Source organism: Sminthopsis crassicaudata, chromosome 2 (assembly GCF_048593235.1).
Source record: "Sminthopsis crassicaudata isolate SCR6 chromosome 2, ASM4859323v1, whole genome shotgun sequence".
In the NCBI taxonomy this organism is placed as follows: domain Eukaryota; kingdom Metazoa; phylum Chordata; class Mammalia; order Dasyuromorphia; family Dasyuridae; genus Sminthopsis; species Sminthopsis crassicaudata.
The window spans coordinates 444,375,084-444,402,080 of NC_133618.1; the positions used below are offsets into that span (position 1 = coordinate 444,375,084).

Below are 26,997 nucleotides of genomic sequence, written 5' to 3' on the forward strand. Positions count from 1 at the left end.
TTTATAGGAGCTCTTTTTGTGGTGGCTAAGAATTGGAAACTGAAGGGATGCCCATTAATTGGGGAATGGCTAAACAAACTATGTTATATGAGTATAATGGAATATTATTGTGCTATAAGAAATCACAAGTAGGATGATTTCAGAAAAACCTGGAAAGACTTACATGAATAATGCATAGTAAAGTGAACAGAACCAGGAGAATGTTGCACACAGTAACAAGCATTATTGTGCAATGCAGAATTATAAATGACTTAGTTATTCTTAGCAAAAAAATGTTTCAAGACAATCACAAGGGATTAATATTGAAGCATATTATCTACCTTGAAAGAATGATATTATATAAATACAGACTGAAGCATGCTATTTTTCACTTATTTTCTTTCATTTTTTTCCTTTTATTTGAGCCATGTAAAATTTGACTAATGTAGAAATGTTCTACAAAATTGCACATGTGTAATCTGCAATTACATGCATACTGTCTTGGGAGGAAGAAAGAGGAATAGAATTTTGAACCCAAAACTCCAAGTAAAAATGAGAAGAAGAAGAAGAAGAACAAGAGGAGGAGGGGAAAAGGGTATAAAGAGGAGGAGGAAGGATAAGAATTATTCTGTTTGGTCCCAGAAAGCAGTTAGATGGAAAGTACAGAAATGCACTTGTAGGCTTGCTTTATGGGAAACCTTTTGTATTAAAGTTTTTAACAAATACTGTTATACTGAATGCTTCTCCTCTCACCTCACTTCAGTACAACAAATAAGTTCCTACTTTGTAAGGCACAGCCAAAAATGAAATAATAGATGTCTTAATGGAGCTCACATTCTACTGGTAGAATCCAACACAGAGGGATAAGTAAATAAAAAGTTTATACAAAGAAATTTCAAGAGAGAGAGCTGAGTCGAAACTTGGTAAATCAAATTGAAATAATCACTAGGAAATGACACCTCAGTTGTGCTTAGAAGGAAACTAGAAATTCTAGGAAGAAGTGAGGAAGAGTTCACCCCAGACTTAGGGCAACCACCTCTGTAAATAAATAGAGGTCAGAAATGTTTATGGGGAAAAAGTAGTAGGTCAATTTGAGTAGAATAGAGAGTTGTGTGAAGAAGAAAAAGATTGAAAAGATAGGTGGAAACCTTATTATGGAGGACTTCAAATTTTATATTTTATCCTGAGGCAATCAGGAGCTACTAAAATTTTTTGATTAGAAAAGTTACATGGTCAGATCATTGTTTTGGAAATATGAATTTTGCATGTGTATAAAGGATGACTAATTTGGAGAGACAAGATTGCAAGAGATTAATTAGAAGACTATTGGAATATTTCAGATGAGGCCTAGAAAGAAGCGAATTGATGTAGGAGATAGTATAAAAATCAAATTGAGAAGACTTAGCAAATATAAGTTAGGTGACTGCTTCTTAGACATATTTTAGAGGTAATTTTTGGTCAGGTAAAGGTTGGATTAGATAGAGTTCCCTCTCAATTTTCAGATTCTGATAATTTATGACTTGGAGAAAATTTTGTAGAGACCAAGATCAAAATTACCCTGTAGCTGAAGGCTTCCTCTGTTAACAAAGTTATAAGAAAGGCATTTGGCCTTATGGCCCACAAAATGGTTCTACTTTGACTTAGCATAACTACAGAATATACTTATTGATTATCTTTATGGCTTCCCAGTTCTTATCCCCTTTATTCTCTTAAATAGAAGTCCTTTTCTCTTCCACTTATACCTTCCCCGACCCTTTCAAACCAGGGGTTGCCAGCTAAGGACCACTATTTGATTTACTGACATCTTGGAGGTTTATTTGGAAGTGGTATTTTCATACCCAGAAAATAGTCATAGCTAGAATATCCCAGGCTGTCTTCACTTGTCCATTCAGCATGTAGATTTAAAGCAATATTTGGGAGACAAAGGGCTACATCACTTTCACCATACTGACTATTTTGCAAAGTTTTGACCAGGGCCATTTTGAAACTCATATAGTATCAAGGCCATATTTTAAAACTGTGTACACATTGCTAGAAAACTTAGAGGGGATGTATTCATTCATTTCTTATCTCAGAGGGAACTTCATTTTCTTACCACAAAGATCAAAAGACTGTATGCCTGCATATTTTAACATGTGTTGAATCAGTGAATCAGCTGAATCACTGAAGACATTGCTGGGGACATAGGTCTTTAAACAACCTGATGGTTTTCCAAATAGTTTTTTGATGATTTGGTTTTGGCTTAACACTCAAAGAGAATGTGTAAAAAAACACGCTCTAGATTAGAGACATTTCAAATAAAGAATACTATCTTTGGCACATTATATAGCAAGCTGGTAACATTTCAAGACTGTAATAGTATGCTTAGAGAATTCTTTGGTCATTTCATGGTTACCTATTTGGATATTTGTTCTTTTTCTTCTTTCAGCCAGAACATACCCAGTATGTGTGAGCAGTTCTGTAGACCTCCAGGAATGCTGACTATTTGCCAAGCCAGAAAAATGCATTTTTGACTATAAAACTGCTTAATTCCCAGATCAGCTATTTTTCCTGAAGGACTTTAAATGGATATTTACAATATATCTACAGAGATAGACTAAGAATGACCTACCAAGGTATGTAGATTGTAAGTAGTTCATGGACTTTTTCAACTTTGACTTAGAATTTTATCAATAGATATTCATAAATTGTGACACAGAGTATTATATTATTTAATAAAAATGTTTATTTTCAATGGACTTTGTTTACCTGAGCAGCTTTTTCATAACTCAAGGCATTCTAAACTTTCATCCCTAATTTGTTCAGTCCCTCATAATACTACATCTCCTTCTATACTCTGTTTACAGACACACCCCCTGCAAGGCCCCACTTGCCAGTTGGGATAATTGCCCAACATTATTCAAGAAAATCCAAACCAGCTGTTTAAAAAAAAATGCAAAGTTTTTTTTTTTTTTTTTTTTTTTTTTTTTTTTTTTTTTTTTGTTGTTGTTGTTTTAAAGACAGGTTGCCATTGCTAAGTGGTTGCCTGGCTCTTCTCTGAATGCCAATTACCACTCTAAAATTTGACCAGTGATATCATAGATCTTTTTTTCATTATCTAGTAAATTTACGCAATTATATTCAAGTTTACACTTCCTTACTCAAAAGTCATCTGGTATTCTGTCTTCTTCCTCAAATTTTATTTACAAAATTCTTTTCTCAATGTAATGCAAGAAGCAAATGTCAAATACCTACCATGTTCACTCCTTAAATACTTAGTACTCTGCTAGTTAATGCTTCTGGTCTGTTTCTTTCCTCAAATTTAAAAGACCTACCTTTCTGGAACTCTCCTCTTTGTTACAAAATCTCTTCTTTCTAGTTCTTTTAGGAAAAAAAAACTCCTTTATTTTTCTCTGAAGAACCCCCCACCCCAACATTATTCTCTCTTTCCTTTCCTCTTTCCCCAAACCCTAATTTGGTTTTCTTTCTGTTGTAAGTTTCCATTTTCAGCTAGAATATTCCATCTGAATTTCCCTTGTGTACTAATCCAATACAGTCCAATGAACATTTATTAAGTGCTTTGCTGAGTGCCAAATACTATGCTAAAGGCAGGGGCTATGATCAATGTTTTTTTTAAAGGGACAGTCCCTGCCCTGAAGAAATTTACAATCTAAAAGGGAGGAAATCTTATGTTTGTGTATTTCCTCCCAAAAGAAGGGGTGCAATAAAGTAGGGCAATCTTTGATATTTTGTTACATATGAAGTTGAAGTAAGACCAAGAACAGTGGTTCTCTAGAACAGTGTCAAGTAAAAATATCCTTTTTGGCAATATCTTGACTTAGAAAATCATAAATTAGAACTGATCCAATCATTCTGAAAAGCAATTTGGAACTATACTCAAAGGATTTTAAAACTATGGCTATACCCTTTGATCCAGCAATATCATTGCTTAAGTCTGTAACATAAAAAAGTTTTTTTAGAAAGGGGAGAGGGCAGACCTACATGTACAAAAATATTTATAGCAACTCTTCTTATGGTGACTAGGAATTGGAAATTGAGGGAATGCCCATCAATTGGGGAATAGCCTCATAAGCTGTGGGTATATGACTATGATGGAATATTATTGTGCTATAAGAAATGATCAATAGCAGTATCAAAATACTTTGACACAGGGTGAAAGGAAAGAGAATAAGTGGGGGAAAATACAAATATCAATAGTATTGTATTTCAAATTTGAAATACTATTTCAAATAGTATTTTCAATTTCAAAGTTTCTCTGATAAGGCCTCATTTCTCAACCATACAGAGAACTGAGTCAAATTTATAAAAAAATAAGAGCCATGCCCAGACTGATAAATGATCAAAATATATGATCTGTGCCCAAAGGGCTATAAATTCATACATATCCTTTGACCCAACAATACCACTACAAGGCATGAATGTCAAAAGAGATTTAACAAAAAAAAAAAAAAAGGAAAATGATCTATATGTTAAAAAAAATATTGATAGCAGCTCTCTTCTCAGGGCTTTTTTTGCCCTAAAATTTTTTAAAATTGAGGGGATGCCCATCAATTGCGGAATGACTCCATAAACTGTGGTATGTGTTGTAATGGAATATTGTTATTGTAATGAAAATGATGAGCAGGATGTTCTTAGGGAAAAAAAAAATTATGGAAAGTCCTCCATGAACTCAAAGAGAAATGTATTATTATATACAAAGTAATAGCACTGTTCTGGGACGACTAGCTGTAAATGACTTTGCTATTCTCAGTAGTACAGTCATCCACAACCATTCTGAAGGACTTGAGATGAAAAATCCTATCTGTACCCAGAGAAGACACTGATGTATCTGAATACAGATTGAAGCATTCTCTCTTTCTCTTTTCTGTCTCTCTTTTTTTAACTTAATTTTTCTTGAGGGTTTTAATTTTTATTAGGGTGGGAGATATATGTTTTCTTTCACAATTGGACATTTATGGAAATGTTTTGCATAATTTTACATGTGGCTTTTTTAAAATTGTGGGTGGGATAAGGGAGAAAATCTAGAATTCATAAATTTTGAAGAAAATGTAAAAAAAATTATTTTGAATGTAATGGGGTAAATATTAAATAAATAAAAAAGAAGAGAAAAGAAAGTAAGAAAGAAAAAGAAATTACCAGCAAGATGCTTTCAGAAAAACCTGAAATGACTTCCATGAACTTATTCAAAGTGGAGTGAGCAGTACCTGGAGAACACAATGATAACAATATTGTGCAATGAAGAACTGTGAATCATTTAGTTCTTCTGGGCAATACAGTGATCCAAGACAATTCCAAAGGACTCTTGACAAAACATATTCTCCGCCTCCAGAGAAAGAACTGATATTGTTTGAATACAGACTGAAGTATGATATATTCCTTCCTTCTTTCTTTCTTTTCTTCTTTTTTGTTTGAGTCGTCTTCTACAAAATGACTAATATGGAAATGTTTTACATGATTGCATATGTATAACCTATATCAGATTGCTTACTATCTCAGAGAGGGGGAAAAGGAGAAAGGGAAGGATAGCATTTGGAACTCACAACATTTTTTTTTAAAAATGTTAATTGTTTTAACATATATTTGGGGGAAAATAAATTTTTTTTTAAAAAATCATAAATATAGCATCATCTGTGCTGTTATTGATTCCTTTCAGTTATATCTGACTCTTTGTGATCCTATTTGTTTTGTTGTTATTTTTTTGTTTGTTTTTGGTTTTTGTTTTTAGCATAGAAGTAGAAGAGTTTGCTGTTTCCTTCTGTGATTCATTTTACAGATGAGGAAACTGAAGCAAAGAGTTAAGTAACTTGCCCAGGGTCACACAGCTAGAAAGCATCTGAAAATAGATTTGAATTCAAGATGAGTCTTCTTGACTTTAGACCAGGTACTCTGTCTACTGTGTCCCCTAGCTGCTTAAATCTATACTGTATTTTTTTTATTTTATTAAAAAGTTCTTAATTGTATTTTAATCTTATTCTGGCTGTACTTTGGAGTTTTGAAGCAGCAAATTTGACACCTCTGACTAGTCAATCACTTCACTTAATAGGTGGATAAATGATTTATCAACTTGAGAGATTATATATTCGATGTATGAAAGAAATTTAACTGAACACATACACATATAGATGCTAAACAGATCTGTCCACAATTCCCAAATCTTTATATTCAACTCTAAATTTTAGAGAGGCTACATCCTTAAATTTCCAACTGCTTTTTGAATATTTCTCCTAGATATTCTACCCTCAGCCCAAATTAAACATCTTTAAAACTAAATTCCTAATTTTCTCTTTGCTTCCCTCATTGTCCCTAAAATTAACTTTCTTATATGTGTTGAGTCTTTCAGTTAAAATTTTAGCATTGACTTTTACTTCTCACACTTTCATATGATAGTTCTTCATAGATCTGAAGACCTTTATCATTTCTCTTGTTAAATCTTCCTGCCGCCAGTTCTTTCAGTCATTTCTCATATGACATGTTTATTTTAGACTTATTATTATATTCATTTTACTGAACAATTTCCAGTTTATCAACGTCTCTCTTAAAGTGTAGTGTACATGCTTAAGCTTTGTTATTACCAGTAGAGAATTCAATGGAACTCTTATTTCCCTTGTTCTAGACAATAAAATTCTATTATTATTATTATTACCTAATATCAGCCAAATTGCTTAATTTCAGCAAACCATTTGAGTCTCCAGTAATTATGGGCTATATATTAGCTGTTTTTTGATATGACTTTTTTGATATAACTTTTTACTTTAATTATGAGATGCCATGGAAGAAAAAAATTAAGATCCTTTGAATTGAGGGAATTTTTCACTTATTGTTTTGAATATTTGGTATCACAATCTTTCTTTTCCATGGCAAATTTGGCAAGTTTGTTTTTAATGAACTCCTTAAGATGAAAAGCACTTGTGATATAGAGAAAAGAAAAAATAGCCTGTAGCCTTATGCCAAGAAGAAATGCTTATCACAGAGATTTTATATTTTGGACAGACTGGTTAGGTTCTCTGATACAACTGTGAAGAGATGGGATAAGGCTTCCCAGCAAGTAATCTGAAAACTACCAACCCCAGAAACTTTTTATCTTAAAAGATCATATTAGCCTTGGAACTTATCCTCTGTCCTTGGGGCCTCTTCCTTTCATTCGAGAGTTCTTCTAAGAACCTTCATTTAAGATGAGAACCTAGGCAAGTCATCTCTTTCTTTCTTAATACAATATAGTTCTCTGGACTGCTTCTGTTATACATAGAAACCTTTCATCCTGGAAGATCACCATATCTCTGGAACCTCCCATATCAGAAATACCCTTTCCCTGTGATATCCCTTCCTCTAATTAAAGAGTTCCTCCTAGGACCTACATTTAATGAAAGCACCCAAGTTAGTCCTCTCTTAATTTCCTATCAGGCTGCACTCTGACTTTTCCCAAAATTATATTTAGTTAGGTTGAAGAGAGTTCCAGAGAGGAGAGTTATTGAACAAATATGTGTAAAAGTGCTTTATATACATTTAAATGTCAGTTGTCATTATTAGCAAAATACTTAAATGAGATTAAACTTTTGTGAGCTTGAGAGTTTTGGTGGAAGGAGTAAATGAAGGAAAGAAAAGAAAAAAGACCAACTGAAGACATTTCCTGTCATGTTTCACTGGCATGTGAAACACTTCCCTTCTCATCTTGCTCTGGGAACTGTATTCAAATCAATCTAAGTATTGCTTCTAGAAAGTGTTAGCCAATTGTTCTATGGCTCCAATCACTATCCTTCTTGTTGTTCAGTACTTTTCAGTCATATTCAACTCTTCACGATTCCATTTGGTTTTTTTTGTTGTTTGTTTGTTTGTTTTGGTTTTTGGTTTTTTTTGGGCAAGATACTGAAGTGGTTTGCCATTTTCTTCTCCAGGTCATTTTACAGATGAGGAAACTGAGGCAAATAAGGTTAAGTGGGGGCAGCTAGGTGGCGCAGTGGATAGAGCACCAGCCTTGAATTTAGGAGGACCCAAGTTCAAATCTGGTCTCAGACACTTAACACTTTCTATCTGTGTGACCCTGGGCAAGTCACTTAACCCCAGCCTCAGAAAATAAAATAAAAATAAAAATCAATAAGGTTAAGTGACTTATCCAGGGTCACAGAAGCTAGTAAGTCTCTGAGACTCCATTTGGATTCAGGAAGAGTTTTCCTGATTCCAAGCCTGACACTCTATCCTAGCTGCCCAGTTATCATCCTTGTGACTTCCCAAAATAAATGCCTTTCCCTGTCTACCTTATGTTTGTCCCTTTATTAGAAAGTAAGCTCCCTGAATCGTGGAACTGCCTCTTGCACAGTGTTTGGCACCTGGCAAACACTTAATAAGTGCTTTTTAATTCATTGATTTCATTCATTCAGAGTCAGATTTCTTCCTAAGTTTTGGCTAATCCATCATCTTCATCTTTTCATTAGGCCTCTAGTATAAATTTCAGGCTCTCAACATCAGTTCCATATTCTACCTTGGCTTCTTCAAGTAACTTAACCATTTAGTACTTCCCCTTAAATTCAATTGATTCCTCAAATATATGTTCAGCTACAATATTTCTCAAGTTCTATACTTATGTCACCAGCCCTCTAATCAACATTTCTATTTAAATGCCATTCTATTCTCAATAATAACCATGTATTGAGCATTTACTAAAAGTAAAACACTGCCAAGATTCTGGGCAAAGTTGAATAAAACATGAACAACATGTCTTCAAGAAGTTTATATTTGACATGTCTAAAACCTAACTTACCACCTTATCCTAAATCATTTTTCCTGATTTTCCTATTTTCATTAGGTATCTTTCTATCATCTCAAGCACTTATGCACAAAACTTCAATTGTTTTTTATCTTTCTCTTTCCATTGATTTTTCCATATGCAATCATTCACTGAATTTACATTGATACTTAAAATAATTCACTTCATTCCCCTTTTCGATTAGGCCCTTATGAATGAATGAAAAAAATTTTTGTTGAGTGCTTCCTACATACTGGTGAAAAGAGGAAAGGAGAGGAGGAAACAGAAGAGGAGAGAGAGATATATTAAATATTTATATTAATTTTATTTCTATTCTCATTGGAAGAAGTAGAAAAGGCATTGAAATGCTTGAAGCCACATAGAAGAGGGTATGTTTTAGAAGGCTAGACCTGACTACATACATAAAGTGAACTCTTAACAATTAGCATGATCTCAAGGAAGGATGGCAAAATTTCTGGAGAAATAGTCCTGAATGGCATGACAGGAAAATTGCTTGTCACTTAAAATTGTGAAATCATTGAATTTTAGAGAGGGAAATGACATTAAAGACAATTTAATACAACTCATCCATTTTTATCTTCTGTTAATTTAGTTTATCTCTTTTTATTGATAAATTTTGACAACACAGCAAACTAACAAATTTATAAAATGTACTCCCTAAACCAACTAAACAAAATAACTAGTTTGTAGTTACTAATAAGTAGCTACAGTCGATGGTACATGAAACTGTTAAAAGAATAATTGCATTTTAACCTCAAGAAGATAGCATTATACAAGGGATAATGTTATAAAAAATTACTCATGCATATATACTGTCAAAAAATTTATAAATAAAATTAAAAATAAATAAATAAACATATAATACAACATTAAAAAAAAGAAAAAAAAGATAGCATTATTTTATACCTGGATTTTGTTGCTATTTAATGTCTTTTTTCTTAGTTTTTTTTTTAATTATCAGAAATCTATTTTCTCTTTCATTCATTTCACTTTAAAAAAAAAGAGGAGAAATTTCCTGCAACTAATATGCAAAGTCGAGTAAAAGCAAATTCCTCCATTGTCTGTGCTTTGAAAATTATTTTGCACACTGAATCCATTTCCTCTCTGTCAAGAAGTGGATTTCATTATTGATCTCTTGAATCCTGGCTAGTCATTTCATTGATTGTTGTTTTTTCAGCTTTCAAAGTTTGTTTTTACAGAATTATTTTTTGTTTTATAAATTATTCTTCCAGTTTTGCTCACTTCACTGAATCAGTTCATTCAAGCCTTTCCATGTGTCTTTGAAATCTTTTTCCTCATTTCTTATGGCATAATAGTATCCCATTAATTTATATGCCACAGATTGTTTAGCTATTCCTCAGCTGATAGGCATCCCCTAAGTTTCCAGTTTTTTGTTACCCAGAAAAAAACAAAACAAAACAAAACAACAACAAAAAAAACAACCCTGCTTATAAATGTTTGTACATATGGGTCCTTTGCCTCATTCTCTTTAGCAATGGTTTACCTGGGTTAGAGGACATGCTTTTTTTACTTAACTTTTATGCATAATTCCAAATTGCTTTCTATTTTATAGAGGTTAAGTGACTTTCCTGAGATCACCCTACCAATTCTTAATGACAGAATTGAAACTTTAACCAGTCTTCTGATTCCCAGCCCAGTTCACTTTCCCTTATTCATGCTGCCTTCAGGGGTAATGAAAGGTAGTATATATAATAAAATGAATGGAATATAAGACTTGAAGTCAGGAAAACCTGGATTCAAATCCTGCCTCTGATGTTTCCAAACTATGTGATTAGGGGCAAGTCATTCAATCTCTTTTAGCCTCAGTTTCCTTGTCTATAAAATGGGGTTAATAATACCCACAATATCTACTTAACAGAGTTGTTGTGAGGCTCAAAGAAAATAATATATATTATGAAAAATTCATAGAAAATACTTAAACAGATTTTAAATTACTAGACACATATCTGTCATCACTAGTGCCAGAAAGAACCCAGGTGCTTCAGAACTGTTCTTGCTGTCTTCTCTTTCTGCCTTTCTTAAATGTATATTATTAAGAAAGATGGGTTTACAGTGTGTATGCTTCAGGGAGACCAGCCTCCTCAGTCTCTCCTGAACACTTCATATTCATTTTCTGTGACTTTATTTATGCTGTTGCCCCTACCTAAAATATTTTTCCCTCTCCCTTATGTCTATCTAAATCATATGAGAAAGCTTTTGCAAAAATAAAATCATTGTAGCTAATATCTGAAAAGATATAAGGAGAAAAAACTTTGAATTAATTTTATGTTGATTTTTAAGTCCAACATCCAAAATTGATAAGAAATTGACCTCAGTAGGTCAAAGGATATGGATCAAGAATCTTTAAAAGAAAAAATATAAACTATCAATAACCACCTGAAAAATGTTCAAAATTACTAATAATAAGAAAAGTGTAAATTAAAACACCTTATATGTCTTAAGCTAACATGATGTATTCAGGCTAGATGCCCACTTGTTGAATAAAGGAGATAGTATAAATATGTTTGGGAGATTGTATTAAAATAACTGAGAAATCCCTTCTAGTTCTAGGATTATGTATTTCTTTAATGTAATATTGTTCTTAAAACTTAGAGATATTCTCAGTCTTTAATTTAGATATCCATTTTGAGAGGAGAAGGTACTTATTTTATTCTGGATGCATTCCTTTCAGGCCTTATTCTTTTAGTGAGCTTTTTGTTCTAAACATAAGTTTAGTGGGAAAAATATAGATATATAAAATAGTATTAGTAAGCTTTATACATAGACTTTAACAACAAGCAGTTTTCGAACATCCAGTGCATATGGAATATCTTCCTACACACTGGGAATATAGAATCATTAAATATAGATTCCTTCCTTTAATAAGTTTACAGATAACCAAGGAGAAATAAACCATAAGAATTTTTTAAGGCAGATAAGTGACAAATGAATATTATAGATAGCAAGTGCTTTTGGAAGGAGTAGAGAGAATGGAAATGGGTGTACAACTAGCCCTACACCCCCAATACTATGTAAGTCTTATCAAAGCTTATTACATTGTTGATACTGCTTATCATGGAAGTTCATCAGAAACTTTGGAGATGTTCCCATATAATTTTGGCCCTGAATCTAAGTCTAAAATAGTCAGTTTCTGGAATCAAGTGACTAGTAAGCATTAAGCTTCTTCATTTTAAAGATCAGATTACTTTATAATGACTATCCTGTTACAAAGTCCATTATATCAAAAATATTTTTGTGTTCTTGTTGATGATTCACAGTATATATTGTTTAATGGACCAGGTCACAATAATTTAGAATAAATAATATTTTCTCAAATCTCAGCTTTGCAATCATGCTACATAATGAAAATATCTACCCATGATTTGTCTTTTAAAGAGTAGTACACATTTCCTTTTTCACTCTGTAAGTTTAAACATTAGACTGCCCAACTGTCAAAATGACCTTCAATCAATTTAATTTAAATTAACTTATGAAAAGAAATAAATTACTTGAAGAACATGAAATTCTATAATAGAATTTGAAAAAATTTATTTTTTACCTGGTAATTTTGTTAACTCTCTTTCCTCCAACTAAATTTCACTAGCTTTGTTAATTCAGTAAATTTCATTCAATTGCTTCCATAGAGATGAACTGTATCATTCCCTTATTTTTAATTGTGTTATCAACTGAAAACAGCAAATAAGTACCCTGACAAAGTTTCATTTAAATAGTCATGCTTCCAGGTAACCAATCCACTAGGTAAGTTTAGTGCAATAAAATGCCTTTTTTTAAACTCCCAAATAAATTTTTTATGGTTCTATCTTGGTGTTATGTTATGTTTTATCTTTCAGATTTCACTATGTCCTTTTATTATCTTTTATCTCTGTGTTTTTTTTCCTTGATCCAATCATATTTGAGATGAGCTGTAGTAGAAGAAAAATAAAAATAAAGTACTCATTGTTAATTCAGAATTATATGTTAGGATTTTTTTGATTAGCTTCATTTGCCTAATAGATTCCAGTAATAGTTACATTTGCTGAAAGTAAATTTGTACCATTATCACTTCATGATAATGCTTCTGTCATATGACACACCAAAGAGATATGTTTTGCTAAAGGTGTTTGACACCATCATGAATTATGTCTACTGAGAGATAGATGAGGATTCTCTTATAAAATAGCGATATCTTCCACGTGCTCCTGCATGTGGAAGATATTGTGTTGATTGCATCAAATCCTAGGATATTATAGAGCCTTTTATAGAACTGTTCAAAAGTTCATTCCAATAGTCTATTGAAGAGAAAGCAAGTGAATTGTACATAATATGTAGTTGTAGGACAGCCTATTAGTACCTTATATTAGACAGACACTAAAGATAGACAATGAGCTGGACTCAGCATTAGAGAAAGAATGAGTTTGACTGAATTTGGGAAACTGTGTACTTTCAGCCTACAAAATGTTTCTTGACATGAAAATCTATCTTTTTAATACTAATATTCTCTTGATTAAAGCTATATGGTTATAAGTCATGGATTGTCACAGTATACAAAGAAATGAAATTGTAATAATTCAAGGAGTAGTGGAGATGTTTGGAATATATGGAATATTTATGGAAAGACATAGATGGGAAAGTTTCACAGAAGAAAAGAAGGTGTGGATGAACCAACATTACAGTTTAAAGAAGTACTCACATTAATGAGATTATAGATCCCTGAAGTATTTTATTTATTTATTTATTTATGTTTTAGTGCCACTGTAGGATCAACCAGAAAATGGTAAGGCAACTTTTAGAAAATCATTAATTATGACACTGTTTCTTGAAGTTTTTAAAGTTCAACTACTCTCAAGTATTTTTTCAACTTCAGCAAATGGGATTGGATATTTTTAAATTTAATTTTTAATGATCTCTTTTGTTTTACATCATTTACATTTCCCATTCAAATTTCCCTTCATCCTGTCCCTAAGAGCCACACCTTATATTAAAGAACTTTAAAAAAAAAAAAAAAAGCAGAAGAAAAATAAAAAGTTCTGCCAAACAAAAAAGTCTGATATTTATTATAAGCAGTATTTCATTATATACAACTATGGGTTATAGGAATCTCTGGTCAGTGGACATGGGCATTTGAGTTACTTTCTTTGAAAAAGTTCAAATTGCTTTTTTAAAAAGTTGGATCAATTTATGAATGTGCCTATTTTTCTACAACTCTTCCAACACTAACTGTTTCTGTTTTATGTCATCTTTGTTTTTTTGTTGGAGTGAAAACTCAAGCTTCTTTTGATTTGTATTTCTCTTATTGTTGGTTATTTAGAACATTCATGTGATAGTAATTAGTTCACTATTTTCTTTTGAGAATAGCAAAGGGAATTGGTGTTGTTTCTTCATTTGCCTTTATTTTCACTTTCAAAATTTGGGAAATAAAAAATGCAAAGTCAGGACATGCATATTTTTTTTTACATTTTTATTAATTTTATAATTATAACTTTTTTTGACAGTACATATGCATGGGTAATTTTTTACAACATTATCCCTTGCACTCACTTCTATTCTGAATTTTCCCTCCTTCCCTCCATCCCCTCCCCTAGATGGCAGGCAGTCCCATACATGTTAAATGTGTTATAGTATATCCTATATACAATTTATGTGTGTAGAACCAAATTTCTTATTGCACAGGAAGAATTGGATTCAGAAGGTAAAAATAACCAGGGAAGAAAAACAAAAATGCAAACAGTATTTTCCAGTATTCCTTCTCTGGGTGTAGCTAATTCTGTCCATCAATTGGAACTGAATTAAATCTCTGTTGAAGGTATCCACTCAGGACATGCATATTATAAAGTAGCTGCTATTACCACCATTGCTGGAGAGCTATCTAACTTTCTTTGTCCCTAAGAATAATATAATATTAGGACAAGAAATCAATGACCTGCCTATGCCCTTCAGCCATTCTTCCAAGGATATTTTCATATAGTCTCAGACTTCATTGGATTATGGAAGGAGTTGATATTTCGATGTACTTCATCTGACTTTTTGATTGTGCTTCCATTTAGTAGAAGAAACGCAGTATAATGTGTTCTTTTTCCATCCTTATTGAGGTAGATCCAGCTATTGTTTATCATATGAAATAATGAATAATATCCCTAATCTTTATACTCAAATTTGAAACAGTAACTTAGAAATACTTTTAAGAGGGCAGAGAAAACACAGTTTTTTTTTTCCTATATTAAATTCTAGATGTCATAAGGGTCATCACTATCAATCATAACTTGGCTCTGGTAGGTACAAACTTTTTATTTTAGTCCATAGTATTCCCCAGAAATCTAGATTAACTTTAAGTAATCTGTGTTCCAAGGAGAATGAATTAGTCAAAGGGTTGTAACCCAATTCTCCTTACATTATACTATATGTATGTGCTTCCATATAATAACACCTTACTCATAATGAAGTTTTTTTTTTTTATTGGAGGAAGCTATTTTATTGTTGGAAGTGGTCATTATACCATTTTCTATGGTTAGTCATAGTGACCAATAAAGCATTTAAAAAGTATTATTTGTGTATATAGTTAGAGATTTTTTTGTAACCATGTCAATAAGGCATTATTTCTCTCCCAAATCTATAATTCCCTTAAGGTCTTAAGATCAGAAAGTAGTTAGAAAAGATGCTGAGGATGAAATCTCTAGATCCTCTTAGCCCCATTAAACTTTCTCATATAATAAAGAAAAATATGTAAACAAAACCTACTACCAAGCTATGCTATGACCCCATGTATTCCATACTTCTAAATCCTCATCTCTTTTTCAAGCAGAGAAATACACATTTTATCCTATGTTCTCTACAATTAACCTGAGTTTCCCAGCTTTTTAGCATTTTAATTTATATTATTGTAGTCATTAATTATTCTTTTATTTTTGCTCACTTCATACAAATCTTCCCACCTTTCTCTGAATTCCTCATCTTTATTGTTTTTATCTTGTAGTAAATGTTTCATAATATCCATATATCATAATTTGTTTAGCCATTCCTATAGCAATAAATAGTTACTTTATTTTAATTTTTTCTACTCCAAAATATGTGCTTATGTGCTTATACTTTTAAAATTGGTTTTGATGGCTAATAAGTTATGATATATAAATGTAATGGAATATTATTCTTCTATAAAAAATGATGAGCAGACTACTTTCAGAAAAGCTTGAAAATATTCACATGAATTGATACAAGGTGCAGTGTACACAGCAACAAGAAGATTATGTGTTCAACTATGATAGACTTGGCTCTTTTCAACAATGAGGTGATTCAAGGCAGTTCCAATAGAAAGAATCATCTGCAACTAGAGAGAGAACTATGAATGTGAACAAAACTGAATGTGAATCAAAACACAGCATTTTCACTTATGCTATTTGTTTGACTTTTTTTTTCTCATGTTTTTTATTTTCCCTTTTGATCTGATTTTTCTTGTGCAGCGTGACAAATGTGGAAATATATTTAGAGGAATTGTATAAGTTTAATCTGTATAAGATTACTTGCTGTCTAGGGGAGGAGGGAGGGAGCAAGAGAGGGAGAAAAATTTGGAGCACAAAGTTTTGTAAGGGTGAATATTGAAAACTATCTTTGCATGTATTTTGAAAAATAAAAAGCTTTTATAAAAAACTGACTTTGATGACAAGTTTCCAAGTTGTTGTTTTTTTTAAACCATATAGATAGGAAGAAACTTGTCAACTATAGTAGTAGTAAGCCATGAGAATAGAGAGCCCTGCTAGTATTTGTCTCTTAATGAATTAATTGAGGTTTCTACATCAGTCTGTGAAGGATCACTTTTATGACCCATCCTCTGTGGCAAGGGAAAAAAATTATTATATAGAATCCCTCTCTGTGATTTATTGTAAAAGGATTTAACTTGTATAAAAGAGCTGCTATTGAGCCTGTATTTCATTACTTTAAACACAGTTAAGATATAATGTAGAAGTGTGGTGTTTTAAGGTTGAGCCAGACAAATTTTTTCCAGCCATTTGGAAAAGCATGAAGGATATATTTTTTAAAAATGAACCATTTATTTTTAATTTTTTTTTTTGTTTGAGTTGTATGTTTGCTTGTTCTCTCTATATATTCTCAAGCTGTTGGAGCCTCAGGACATCTTAATATAATTTTGGTATTAATTTATTTGATGTGGTAACTTTAAAAGAAAATGCTTATAATCCAGATTAATTTCTATGACATTACTCAATCATACAGTAATTATAATTTTTAAGGCAACAATGTGGTACAATACCACCTCCATTTTGAGAATAAAAATGGGTGGGATTTTATTAGTTTAAATTCTGCAGGCTAATTAAGAATATCTAGTTTCTTTCCTTTTTTTGTAAAGAAAATATAGGCTTTTATTGAAATTCTTTTTTTCATTTTAAATATTATTTTATTTTTCCAAATATATGTAAAAGCAATTTGTATATTTATTTTTTAAAAAATATTGAGTTCCAAATTTTCTCCATCCCTTATCTCTTTCTTCCCTAAGATGTTAAGCAATTTGATATGTTATATATGTGAAATCATGTAAGACATATTTCCATAAATATCATGTTGTGAAAAAAGAAACAAGCCAAAGGGGAAAAAAACACAAAAACTGTAAAGAAAATGAATATAGTATGCTTCAATCTGCAGTCAGACTCCATCACCTCTTTCTCTGAATGCAGATAGCATTTTGCATAATGAGTCCTTTGGAATTCTCTTGGATCATTGTATTGCTAAGAAGAATTAAGTCATTCATAATTGGTTGTTAACATAGTGTTGCTGATACTGTTGTGCAAAATGTTCTCCTGGTTCTCATTTCACTTTTCATCAGTTCATATAAGTTATTTCATGTTTTCTGAAATCTTGCTGCTTGTCAGTTCTTATAGCACAATAGTATTCCTTTAAATTGTTATACCACAACTTGTTTAGCCATTTTCCAATTGATGGGTCTTCCCTCAATTTCAATTTTTTACCACCACAAAAAGAGCTGCTATAAATAGTTTTGCACATGTAGATCCTTTCCCCTTTTTTAATGATCTCTTTGGGATACAGGTCTAGTAGAGGTATTGATGGATCAAAGGGGATACACCATTTGATTGCCCTTTGGGCATAATAGGACAATCAATTTCAAGCAAAACCATATTTCAAGTTGGTAACAAAAATATATGTTTGTAATCTATATGAGTGATTCGTACTTTTATCTCTATCTTCAGTAACTTAAAAATGAAAGTGAGGCCAAAGTTAAGCAAATGTTTTATCTTTTTATCTTTTCTTTCTTCAATGACATTAAAATAAATGTAAAGAAATAAGATCAAGAGAGCTGGCTTAAGTTTTTCAAATTAGAGAGCTTAAATCAATCAAGTGTCTCTACCACTTATTTGGTGTTTACTGCATACTACTTGATATTACTGGTTACATTTTACACATATATGTCTTATTTATCCAGTTATATTATTAACATTTTGGGAGCAGTCCTGCTTCTTATGCATATCCTTCATTGTGATTACATGGTTTCGTATATAGAATTTCTTTATCAATACTTCTCAACATCTGTGATTTCATGAATCTAAAAGTGTTCTTTTCACTAAAACATATCACATCTCTTCAATGTCTTAGATTGTCTTAAGAAATTTTAAATCAAATATAAAGGAAGAATAAGGACTCCAACTTGTAGGTTGAGTCCCTAGAGGAAAAGTACTCATTTCACATTCCTAACACTCTGTGTATGTTCAGATAAAGTCAGATCTAAACAATTGGGAAAATATCAATTGCTTATGGGTAGGCTGAGTTAGTATAATAAAACTGACAATTCTACCTAAATTAATCTACTTATTCAGTGCCATACCAAACTTCTAGAAAATCATGTTTTAGAGAGAGATAATATTTAAAAAAACAAACTATATATGTGTTTAACTTGATTCTAGTTACCCAAATAGAATGACCTCAAAACAAAAGCATTTACTAAAATAGTACAGTAAGAAGAGTAGCAAAGTATGTTCGTGCTATAAACTTGATATGTCCTTTTCTACAAATACATACAGCATCAGTGGGAGGAGTAAACGCAAAAGAGTTCATAAGTGGAGAAGCTCACACCTAGAGAGCACATTGCCAGTGCTATTTTAGGAGGGGATTCATGCTTCTAAAGGTCCAGATCCTTTGGTATCTTTGCCTTGCTCCTGCCAACCTTGGTCTGTCTTTAGATGCTGGTCTGCTTATTGCTGGTGCTGGTCTGCTTGTTGCTATCAGATCCTGCTATTCCATTGGATCCTGCCTGATACTGTTTTGCTGCTTAGTGAGCTGTAGCCACCACTGCTTCCAGTTTGGGGCTAGATTGACATCCTGGGTCCTTATTGCACCATTTTCAAAAGAGTAGAGCAATTATGGGACCAGCAAGAATTTTAGCTCCAGGATCTGCTTTCTCTTCAGCAGGACCCAAGTTCCAGGACTTTTACAAACCTTTCTAGTTGACTGTATTTCACATGACGTGGAAAGATACTATGTCAGTTGCAGTAATTGATTAAGAAATCTCTATCCTGCTCTATGCCCACCAAAAGGGGGAAGGAAAAAGAATGAAGAATAAACTGTCAAAAGCTTCCTCAAGAGGTAGATTCTTTCTTCACAACTGGCTCTCTTCTCAACTGACTCTCTTCTCAACTGACTTCACAACTGGATTGCCAGAAGGATGAGCTCTTTAGAGTTCTCTTACCCCCAAATAATGTGGCTGAGCCTTGAACCACTAGAAGTTTTTGATCAGTATCAGTTGTCCTTCTACAGTACCTTGTACCTCATAATATTATCAGGTTGGATTTCCTTTCTCTGTTGTTCAGGAAAATTTCTATACATCTACTTTATACCTCCTCTAAATAAATAATTAATGCTCTTTCCCTCTAGCATCACCATCATTTCCTAAGAATTCTTCCCATCCCCCTGCAAATCCTCCCTTATGTCAAAGAAATACAATTAAATAAAATAAGCTATCATATTGGACATAAGTAGATCATTTTTATGAATTTCTGCAGTCCTACTAAAGCTCATCACGAAGTGATGGTTTTGCTTGGTAAGTGGGAGAACCCAGTGAAGACAGAGAAGTGAAATAAAGAAGTGAAGACACTGATATTTTTCCCTACAATTTCAGAGCTAGAGTTTTCATGGAGAAAGGATAATGAATGGCAGCAAACCTTTTCCCTTTAGGCAGATTGATTTAGCCATAAGGAGAATAACTGACCTTATTGTGCACAAGAAAAGATGTAAACTATACCTAGTTAACACAGAGGTGTTCTGGGTATATTTCTGGTGTACTCATCACTTGAAAGAGAACCTTATTGCAATAGGGATGTCAGTTCAGCTGAAGGGTGAATTTGTAACAGTGAGATTTATGTTGGAAGGATAATTCAGTTATAGTCTAGGCTATAAATCCATGTAAGCAAATTGAGTCTCTGCCCTATCCCTCTAGGGTGTGCTTTGAGGGCTTCATACATTAAGGAGGCTTTCTATTTATAGTGATGGGCTTAGCTAGATTGTTATTTGGACAATAATTTTTCACCATACTCAAACTGGAAACTTTTCCAATCTAATAGAACCTGGCAAAATTTGCATTTCACTGACATTCCCATTTCTGGAATGTTCTCCCTTTTCATTTCTACTTCCTGGTTTTTCTTGCATTCTACAGTCCCAACTCCTACTTCCTATAGGAAGCCTTTCTCACTCTTAATTTTAGTGCCTTCCCTCTATTGATTATTTCCTAATTATCTTGTAAATACTTTGTATGTTGTCTCCTACATTAGATTGTAAGCTTCTCAAGGACAGAGCTATCTTTTGACTTTCTTACTATCCCCAGCACTGAGTATAGTTTCTGGCACATATATACTGAATAAATCCTTATTGACTGACTGACATGGCTTTTGAGAACAGGAATTTACATCCATGCCGTGATAACAAGAAGCTTTAATTGGTGTTTACAATGTGCCTAGGAATACAAAGAAAGGGGCAGCTAGGTGGCTCAGTGGATAGAGCACCAGCCTTGAATTCAGGAGGACCCGAGTTCAAATTTGGTCTCAGACACTTAACACTTCTTAACTGTGTGACCCTGGGCAAGTCACTTAACCCCAGCCTTAAAAATAAAAAAAAAAGGAATACAAAGAAAGACAAAAACACAGTCCCGGCCCTTAAGTTTACATCTAAATGGGGGCAGATAACATATGCAAATAACTGCTTGCATGCTGCTGCTAGAGTTGGTGGTGGGAGATTATGCAAGAAAGAAAGCTAATGCAAAGGCATGGAGTTAGGAGATGGAATGTCATGTGTAAGGAGCAGCAAATAAGAAGGATCATGAAGCTGACTTGTTCAGAGGATATGGAAGGTAATAAAGTTTAAGAAGATTGAATAGGGAAGAAAGTATCAGATTATGAAGAATTTCAAATGACAAGCAAAGGATTTTATACTTGAACCTGGAAAGAAAAGGGTACCACCAAAGTTTTTTGAGTAGAGGTGGTATCATAGTCAGGACTACTTTTTAGGGAAATCACTTTGTAAATCAAGTGAAGTATAAATTGGAGTGAAGAGAAACTGGAGGCATGGAGAGCAATCAGAGTTAGTATGTGTTTCTACATATACCAGATACTCAACAAATTGATTTTTTTTATACTGCATGTGTTTAAGTTTGAGAAGAAAAAAGACTAAGAGGGGAAAATGTTAGTTTAGGTAAAGGAAACAGTGTGAGTAAATGTCTGAAGTAAAATAGTATAAAATAGGGTATGTTAAGGGAATGATGGGTAATTCAGTTTCTTAGAACTTGGAGAACCTAGGGAATATTAGGAAATAGGTTGAAAAGGAAAAGTTGGAACCAGAGCATAGATGTGATCTTGTGTTTAATTTCATAGATAACAGGAAGTTATTTAAAGGTTTTGTTTTTATTTATTTTTTTAATCAATGGAGTTGTATCATTACATTAGTGGCAGTGAACATGGAACAGATTCAGAAAGAGCAAAAACTGAACTCATTCATCTTATAGTGAAGTGTTAACAGATCCATGTGGAGGGTTCCATCTGAATCTAGAAGCTGAAAATGTAACAGAACCCCACAACCTCCTGCTTATTGGTGTGTACTCAGAAACACCTTGTGGTGGGACCAGTAGAGAAAGACTTAGCAACAGCCACTGGGAAGAAGCAACTCACTACGCCCATGTGCCCAGCAAAGACCATACACCTGGTAAAGATTGCCTGCCATTTGAGATCAACAGGGAGCAGGCCTGGCAGAAGCAGTGACTTCACTTACTGGTGAATAAGAAAATCATGTTGCTATTAACATATGAAAACATTTAATGCTGCAAAGGAATTAATTTGTTTTAAGGCCTGTTAAATTTGAGTTGTTGGGGATTGCACTTGGGGCACCTTAGGTTGCCCATGTTGAGGGTAGGTCTCAACACCAAAACCACAGCTTACAAGCTCCCATAAGCTTCCTTTATCAGCTAAAAAACATTATTTATTTAAAATCAGGGCCATTTAAATGAAATTACATAGTAAGAAAAGTATTAATAAAATATTCCCCTCATAAACCTACATTTTGTTCCTAATATGCACATTTCCACTGGGAAGAGAGAACACATAGAGGACATGAATGGAGATATTCAGTAGTTCAAAAGTGGTAGACACTGTGCTAACCACTACAGATAAAAAGATAAAAAAACAAAACAAAACAAAACAAGGAGTGGAAGAAAGCAACATTCACATAAATATATGTGTATATATATATATATATATATGTATATATATATATATACACATATATGTACATAAACATATAAAATAAATTTGGGAGGTGACACTAATTTGCTAGAAAAACTGGCAATTCATCTGGATTCAAAATCTACTTTTTTATTCTGTTACTGTACGCTAGGTTAATGGAGCCCTGAAAGGTACATTGGAGTCCAGAAATATTTCTTCTACAATTATTTTTAAAAAGTGAAAGCTCTAACATAATTAAGTTTAACTGGAATAGGACTGAAGGGATGGGAAAAACCTTCAGGACATTTTTTCCTGTAATAAAGTCTTGCTTTTTCAAGTTATTTGTTGTTTTTGTTTTAATTGTAATGCCTTTTTCCTTTGTAGAAAGAATTCCTTATTCGGGGCCAGGATTTTTGGACCACGAGCCAGAATCTCTGTAGCTAACCAGTATTTTCACACTTAAATCTGTATTTCTATCTGGATTTCATTTTCATTAATGGAAGGATCTCTATTAGAAGCTTCACTCTGACTTGGGAGTTAAAGGTTCTTTATATTCTCTCTCTCTATTCAATTCCCAGTTGTTAAATTGCTCATAATATCTGTTTTCAGAGGCTTCCTTCATAATAAATGTTTTTGAGGTTTCAGCTCTCTTGTTTTTCAACCCCAAAGTCCTTTGCTATTCCATGCAAATGATGTGGGGGGAAGAAGGAAGGCACATGTAAACCTAGGGAGCAAGTCTTGTTTTCTGCCTCCCTAGCAACATCTCTGTCTTTGCTATGTATACATGACCATCAACAATCTTACATGGGACTAACCACATACTTGCCCTACAGTATTCAAACAGATATGTCTACTAATCATTAAAAATATAGGACTGGAACTAGAAAAAAGAAAAAAGATGATGTTTAAGATGAAAATTTGAAAACCTTTTGTATCTGTTTATCACTAACATGTCCTTCATAAAATCTTCAATATTCTAACTCATTTTGTTCTTTCCCTTCTTGAAACTACCTTCAAATTTGTACCACATCATTCAGAATTTATTATATGTATAGAACATGTTTTAGGCTCCTTATCCCAACTCCCACTAGCACTGGTAAACTGGATCCCTAGAGGGATTAGTATATATCTCTCCTCAGGGTTCTTGGGGTCAACTCTGAGGAATTGAAGCTTTTTTTTTTTTTTTTTTTTTTTTTTTTTAACTAGTGTTGCTCATTAATCCCTGTGAATATGTATTCCCTGTTGATTATCAGTTAATAGCAATTAACAAAACTTAATTAGCTTTTATAAATAGATATTTACTAAGATGTATAAGAACAATTAGTACAAACCATCCAGAAATCTGGGACACTTCCTCACAAGTGTTTCCAATTTGGAGGAAAATGAGTTCAACCTAAGAGCATATGAAACAAATGGAATAACTCGATACCCAGAAATCCTTTTGCTTTCTTCATATAAACTTCATGAAGTTCTCCATCAACATAGTATGGCTTTCTGCTGGGCTTTTTGTAAAAAGCTAAAGTTGTTCTTCTTCCTTTGGCCTGGGCTCCCAATGTAGACATTCCCACCACTCATTGCTCCTCTAGAGACACTGCTAGTAATACAATTTTTTTTTTTTTTTTAATAACCCTCTAATTAAAAGTGGAGGGCAAGGAGTAATATAGGGCTTCTTTACTCTATTTCCCTCACCCCTGCTTCCCAAATAATTTCCTTTTAGGGGATCCGCTGAACTATTCTTTTCTCCAGGCTGCCAGGCCTCAGAAAATGTGCACTTCTGAACTAACTTGTTTTATTTGTATAAGCCCCACAGGATGTGCCTGAGTCTCTTCAGCTAATCCAAATACAACTCCTGTGCAATGTCATTCAAATTTATCCAATGGTTTTTCATTCTCTCTTCCCATTTATTTAACTAGGTTGTTTGTACTTTAATGCCTCTGATTTGTTGATTGAAAAGATTTAATGATAATAATGTCATATTTATATATAGCACTTATAATAGCCAGACACTATATTAAAGTACTTTACCATTATTATCTCATTTAATTTTTACAACACCCATAGGAGATTGTGCCATTATTATCCTCTATTTGCAGTTGAAGAAACTGAGACAGATAGATAAGTGACTTGCCCAAGGGGAAGGGAGTTACCCAGGTAATAAATGTTTGAGACCAGAATTGAGTTTATGTCTTAAGGAATTGAGGCCTGGAACTCTATCCACTGAGTTAGTGAACTGTCTTCATTACAGCCCATATTTCTGATTAACAGATACAATGGAAAAGTGTTGCTGTCATTTATTACTGAAGTAGAGGCATAGAATACTCCCCTTAGATATTGTTCCTTGTGGTTTTATATATTTATGTTGTTGTTGTTGTTGTTGTTGTTTTGCTAAGGCATATATAGGGTTAAGTGACTTGTGCAGGGTTACACAACTAGGAAGCAAGTAAGTGTCTGAGGTCCCATTTGAACTCAGCTCCTCCTGATTTCAGGGCTAGTACTCTATCCACTTGTTCCTTTTTTTTTTTTTTTTAACAGTGATAAACAGTTTTATTCAAGTAATAAAACATGAAAGAAAATATTACTACTTATAATAATTTCATATAAATATAACTCTTAAAAATATTTACCTTACATATAAAAAGGGAAATTATTGTACACATAAAATTTATGTAGACATCATTATATATACAATGAAATCTTGGTAGGAGTCAAGCAACTTTTACTCCTCTCTATGGGAAGATAATCACTCACTGTGTGACAGTCACAGGAGTACATATGCTGTTATTTAGCTAGAACAATAGTTAATTGATTATAAGGTGCTATGTCCTGTGCTATTTTTGTATTTCCTTTAGTTTCTAATATAATCTTGGCATGTTATAGATCCTCAAAAGTACTATGCCTGACTTTGACAAAGAAAAGTTATATATTTTAAAATAGTAATGACAAATCAAACTGAGAAAAGAAATGTTTGTCATAAGTTGCTTCTATTAGGAAGTTTTTGGATAACTTAATGCATAGTTTCAAATATGATAGCCATTGTTTAGAGGAACTCTTTTTTTCAATTCTAATTTTATTTTTATTTGTTTTCTTTTTATTATTTTTCTTGGTTATACTTGTACATTAATTTTTAATGCACATTTCTTTATGAATCATGTTGGGAGAGAAAAATCATTACAAAAGGGAAAAACCACGAGAGGAAAAAAAAAAAAACAGGAGAAAAAGGAAAGAAGTGAACATAGCATGTGTTGATTTATATTTAGAACTTATTCTTTAATGGAATAAAATGTTTCAATATATATTTTTTTTACCTGATCAAAATTATCTTTTTTCTAGGAAATGTTAATGAAAACCAGTGCTGAGACTGCTGGAGTTTTCATTGGAAACAACAGAATTCTTTAATTTATATCTGCCCCTGTAATGGAACAGTTATTTTTGATGATAGTTAACCATCATTTAGAGATGGACATAGGTAAGGTAGGTTTATTTTTTTAAAGAATAGGCTTAATTTTGTGGCTTTGAAAGTATTTATCCATTAGCTTTCAAAAGGTTAAGATTTTAAAAGCATGCTTAAGTTATGTTTTAAGAAAAATTTGGTATTTTGTTAGAGACAATTGAAAAGATTTGGCTTTGTTTTCCCTATGGCTAAACACTTGGTGTAGAAGAATTCGGCAGAGCAAGAGTACTCAAAAATTATTTCAAAATGTTCTGAAAACATTCTAATTTGAAAGAAAGGTGTCCTGGGATATTAGCCATTTACTAAAAAAATATTAAACATTTTTTCCTTGATGATATTTACTTCAACTTTTACATAATTGAGATTAGCATGCCAACCTTTTTCTTCATTGGTTTTAACACCATCATTTAGCTCAGGAACTTGTGAAATGGTTGATGAACCTAATGTTTACTAAATAAAATTATATGCTACAAGTATATTTGTATGCAATATCTCCCAGATACTTTTGATCTAAAAATTTATCATTGTCCCTCTGATCAATAATGTTCTTCATCTTTTCTGGATATAAATTCATACTATCATAGAGTATTAGAGCTTGGAAGGACCTTAAAAGATGAGGGAGCTAAGGCCACATGCATCAAGTGGTTTTGTCTAGGGCCATACTTCTCACTAATCTTGCATAAAAGACAATACTAAATCCTTTCTATTATTTAAAATTTCCCTATTATTAATATTTTTATGGGTTTTGCTCCACTGTTAACATTGTAGTGTCATGAGAACTTAAAGAAAGTCTCTAGCTTGTTGGGTGAATCCTCAGTGGTAAACTTATGGAAAGATGCAGAGAAGAGGCACATAGAATGGATAAGCATGGAAAATTTGCAATCTGCCCTATTGGAAGCATCACCCACAGTGATAAGAACACAGATCCATTTGAATATTTACTTTGAAAAACTTTTCATTTTCTTTTAAAATTATTAGATATGAAACTTTGCATTCTCTCCTGTACTTTCTCTTCCCCCCTCAAAAATATATTTCTCCCTGTAGGAGAGATAGGAACATGTGGGTAAAGAGTAAAATTCTCTAGT

At 32.7% G+C, this 26,997-nt stretch overlaps 1 protein-coding gene across 13 annotated transcripts in view; it reads left to right on the forward strand.

Annotated features, from left to right (window-relative positions):
• ZHX3 (zinc fingers and homeoboxes 3) overlaps positions 1-26,997 on the forward strand; it is a 156,610-nt gene that overhangs the window by 32,733 nt on the left and 96,880 nt on the right. For 5 of the 13 annotated variants that reach the window (XM_074292656.1, XM_074292651.1, XM_074292643.1 and 2 more), the window contains exons 2-3: positions 2,408-2,594; positions 25,792-25,927. The gene's annotated coding sequence lies outside the window, so the exon portion shown is untranslated. Of the gene's footprint in view, positions 1-2,407; positions 2,606-25,791; positions 25,933-26,997 lie in introns of all 13 variants that reach the window. The other 8 variants (XM_074292644.1, XM_074292653.1, XM_074292645.1 and 5 more) reach the window with 4 other exon arrangements.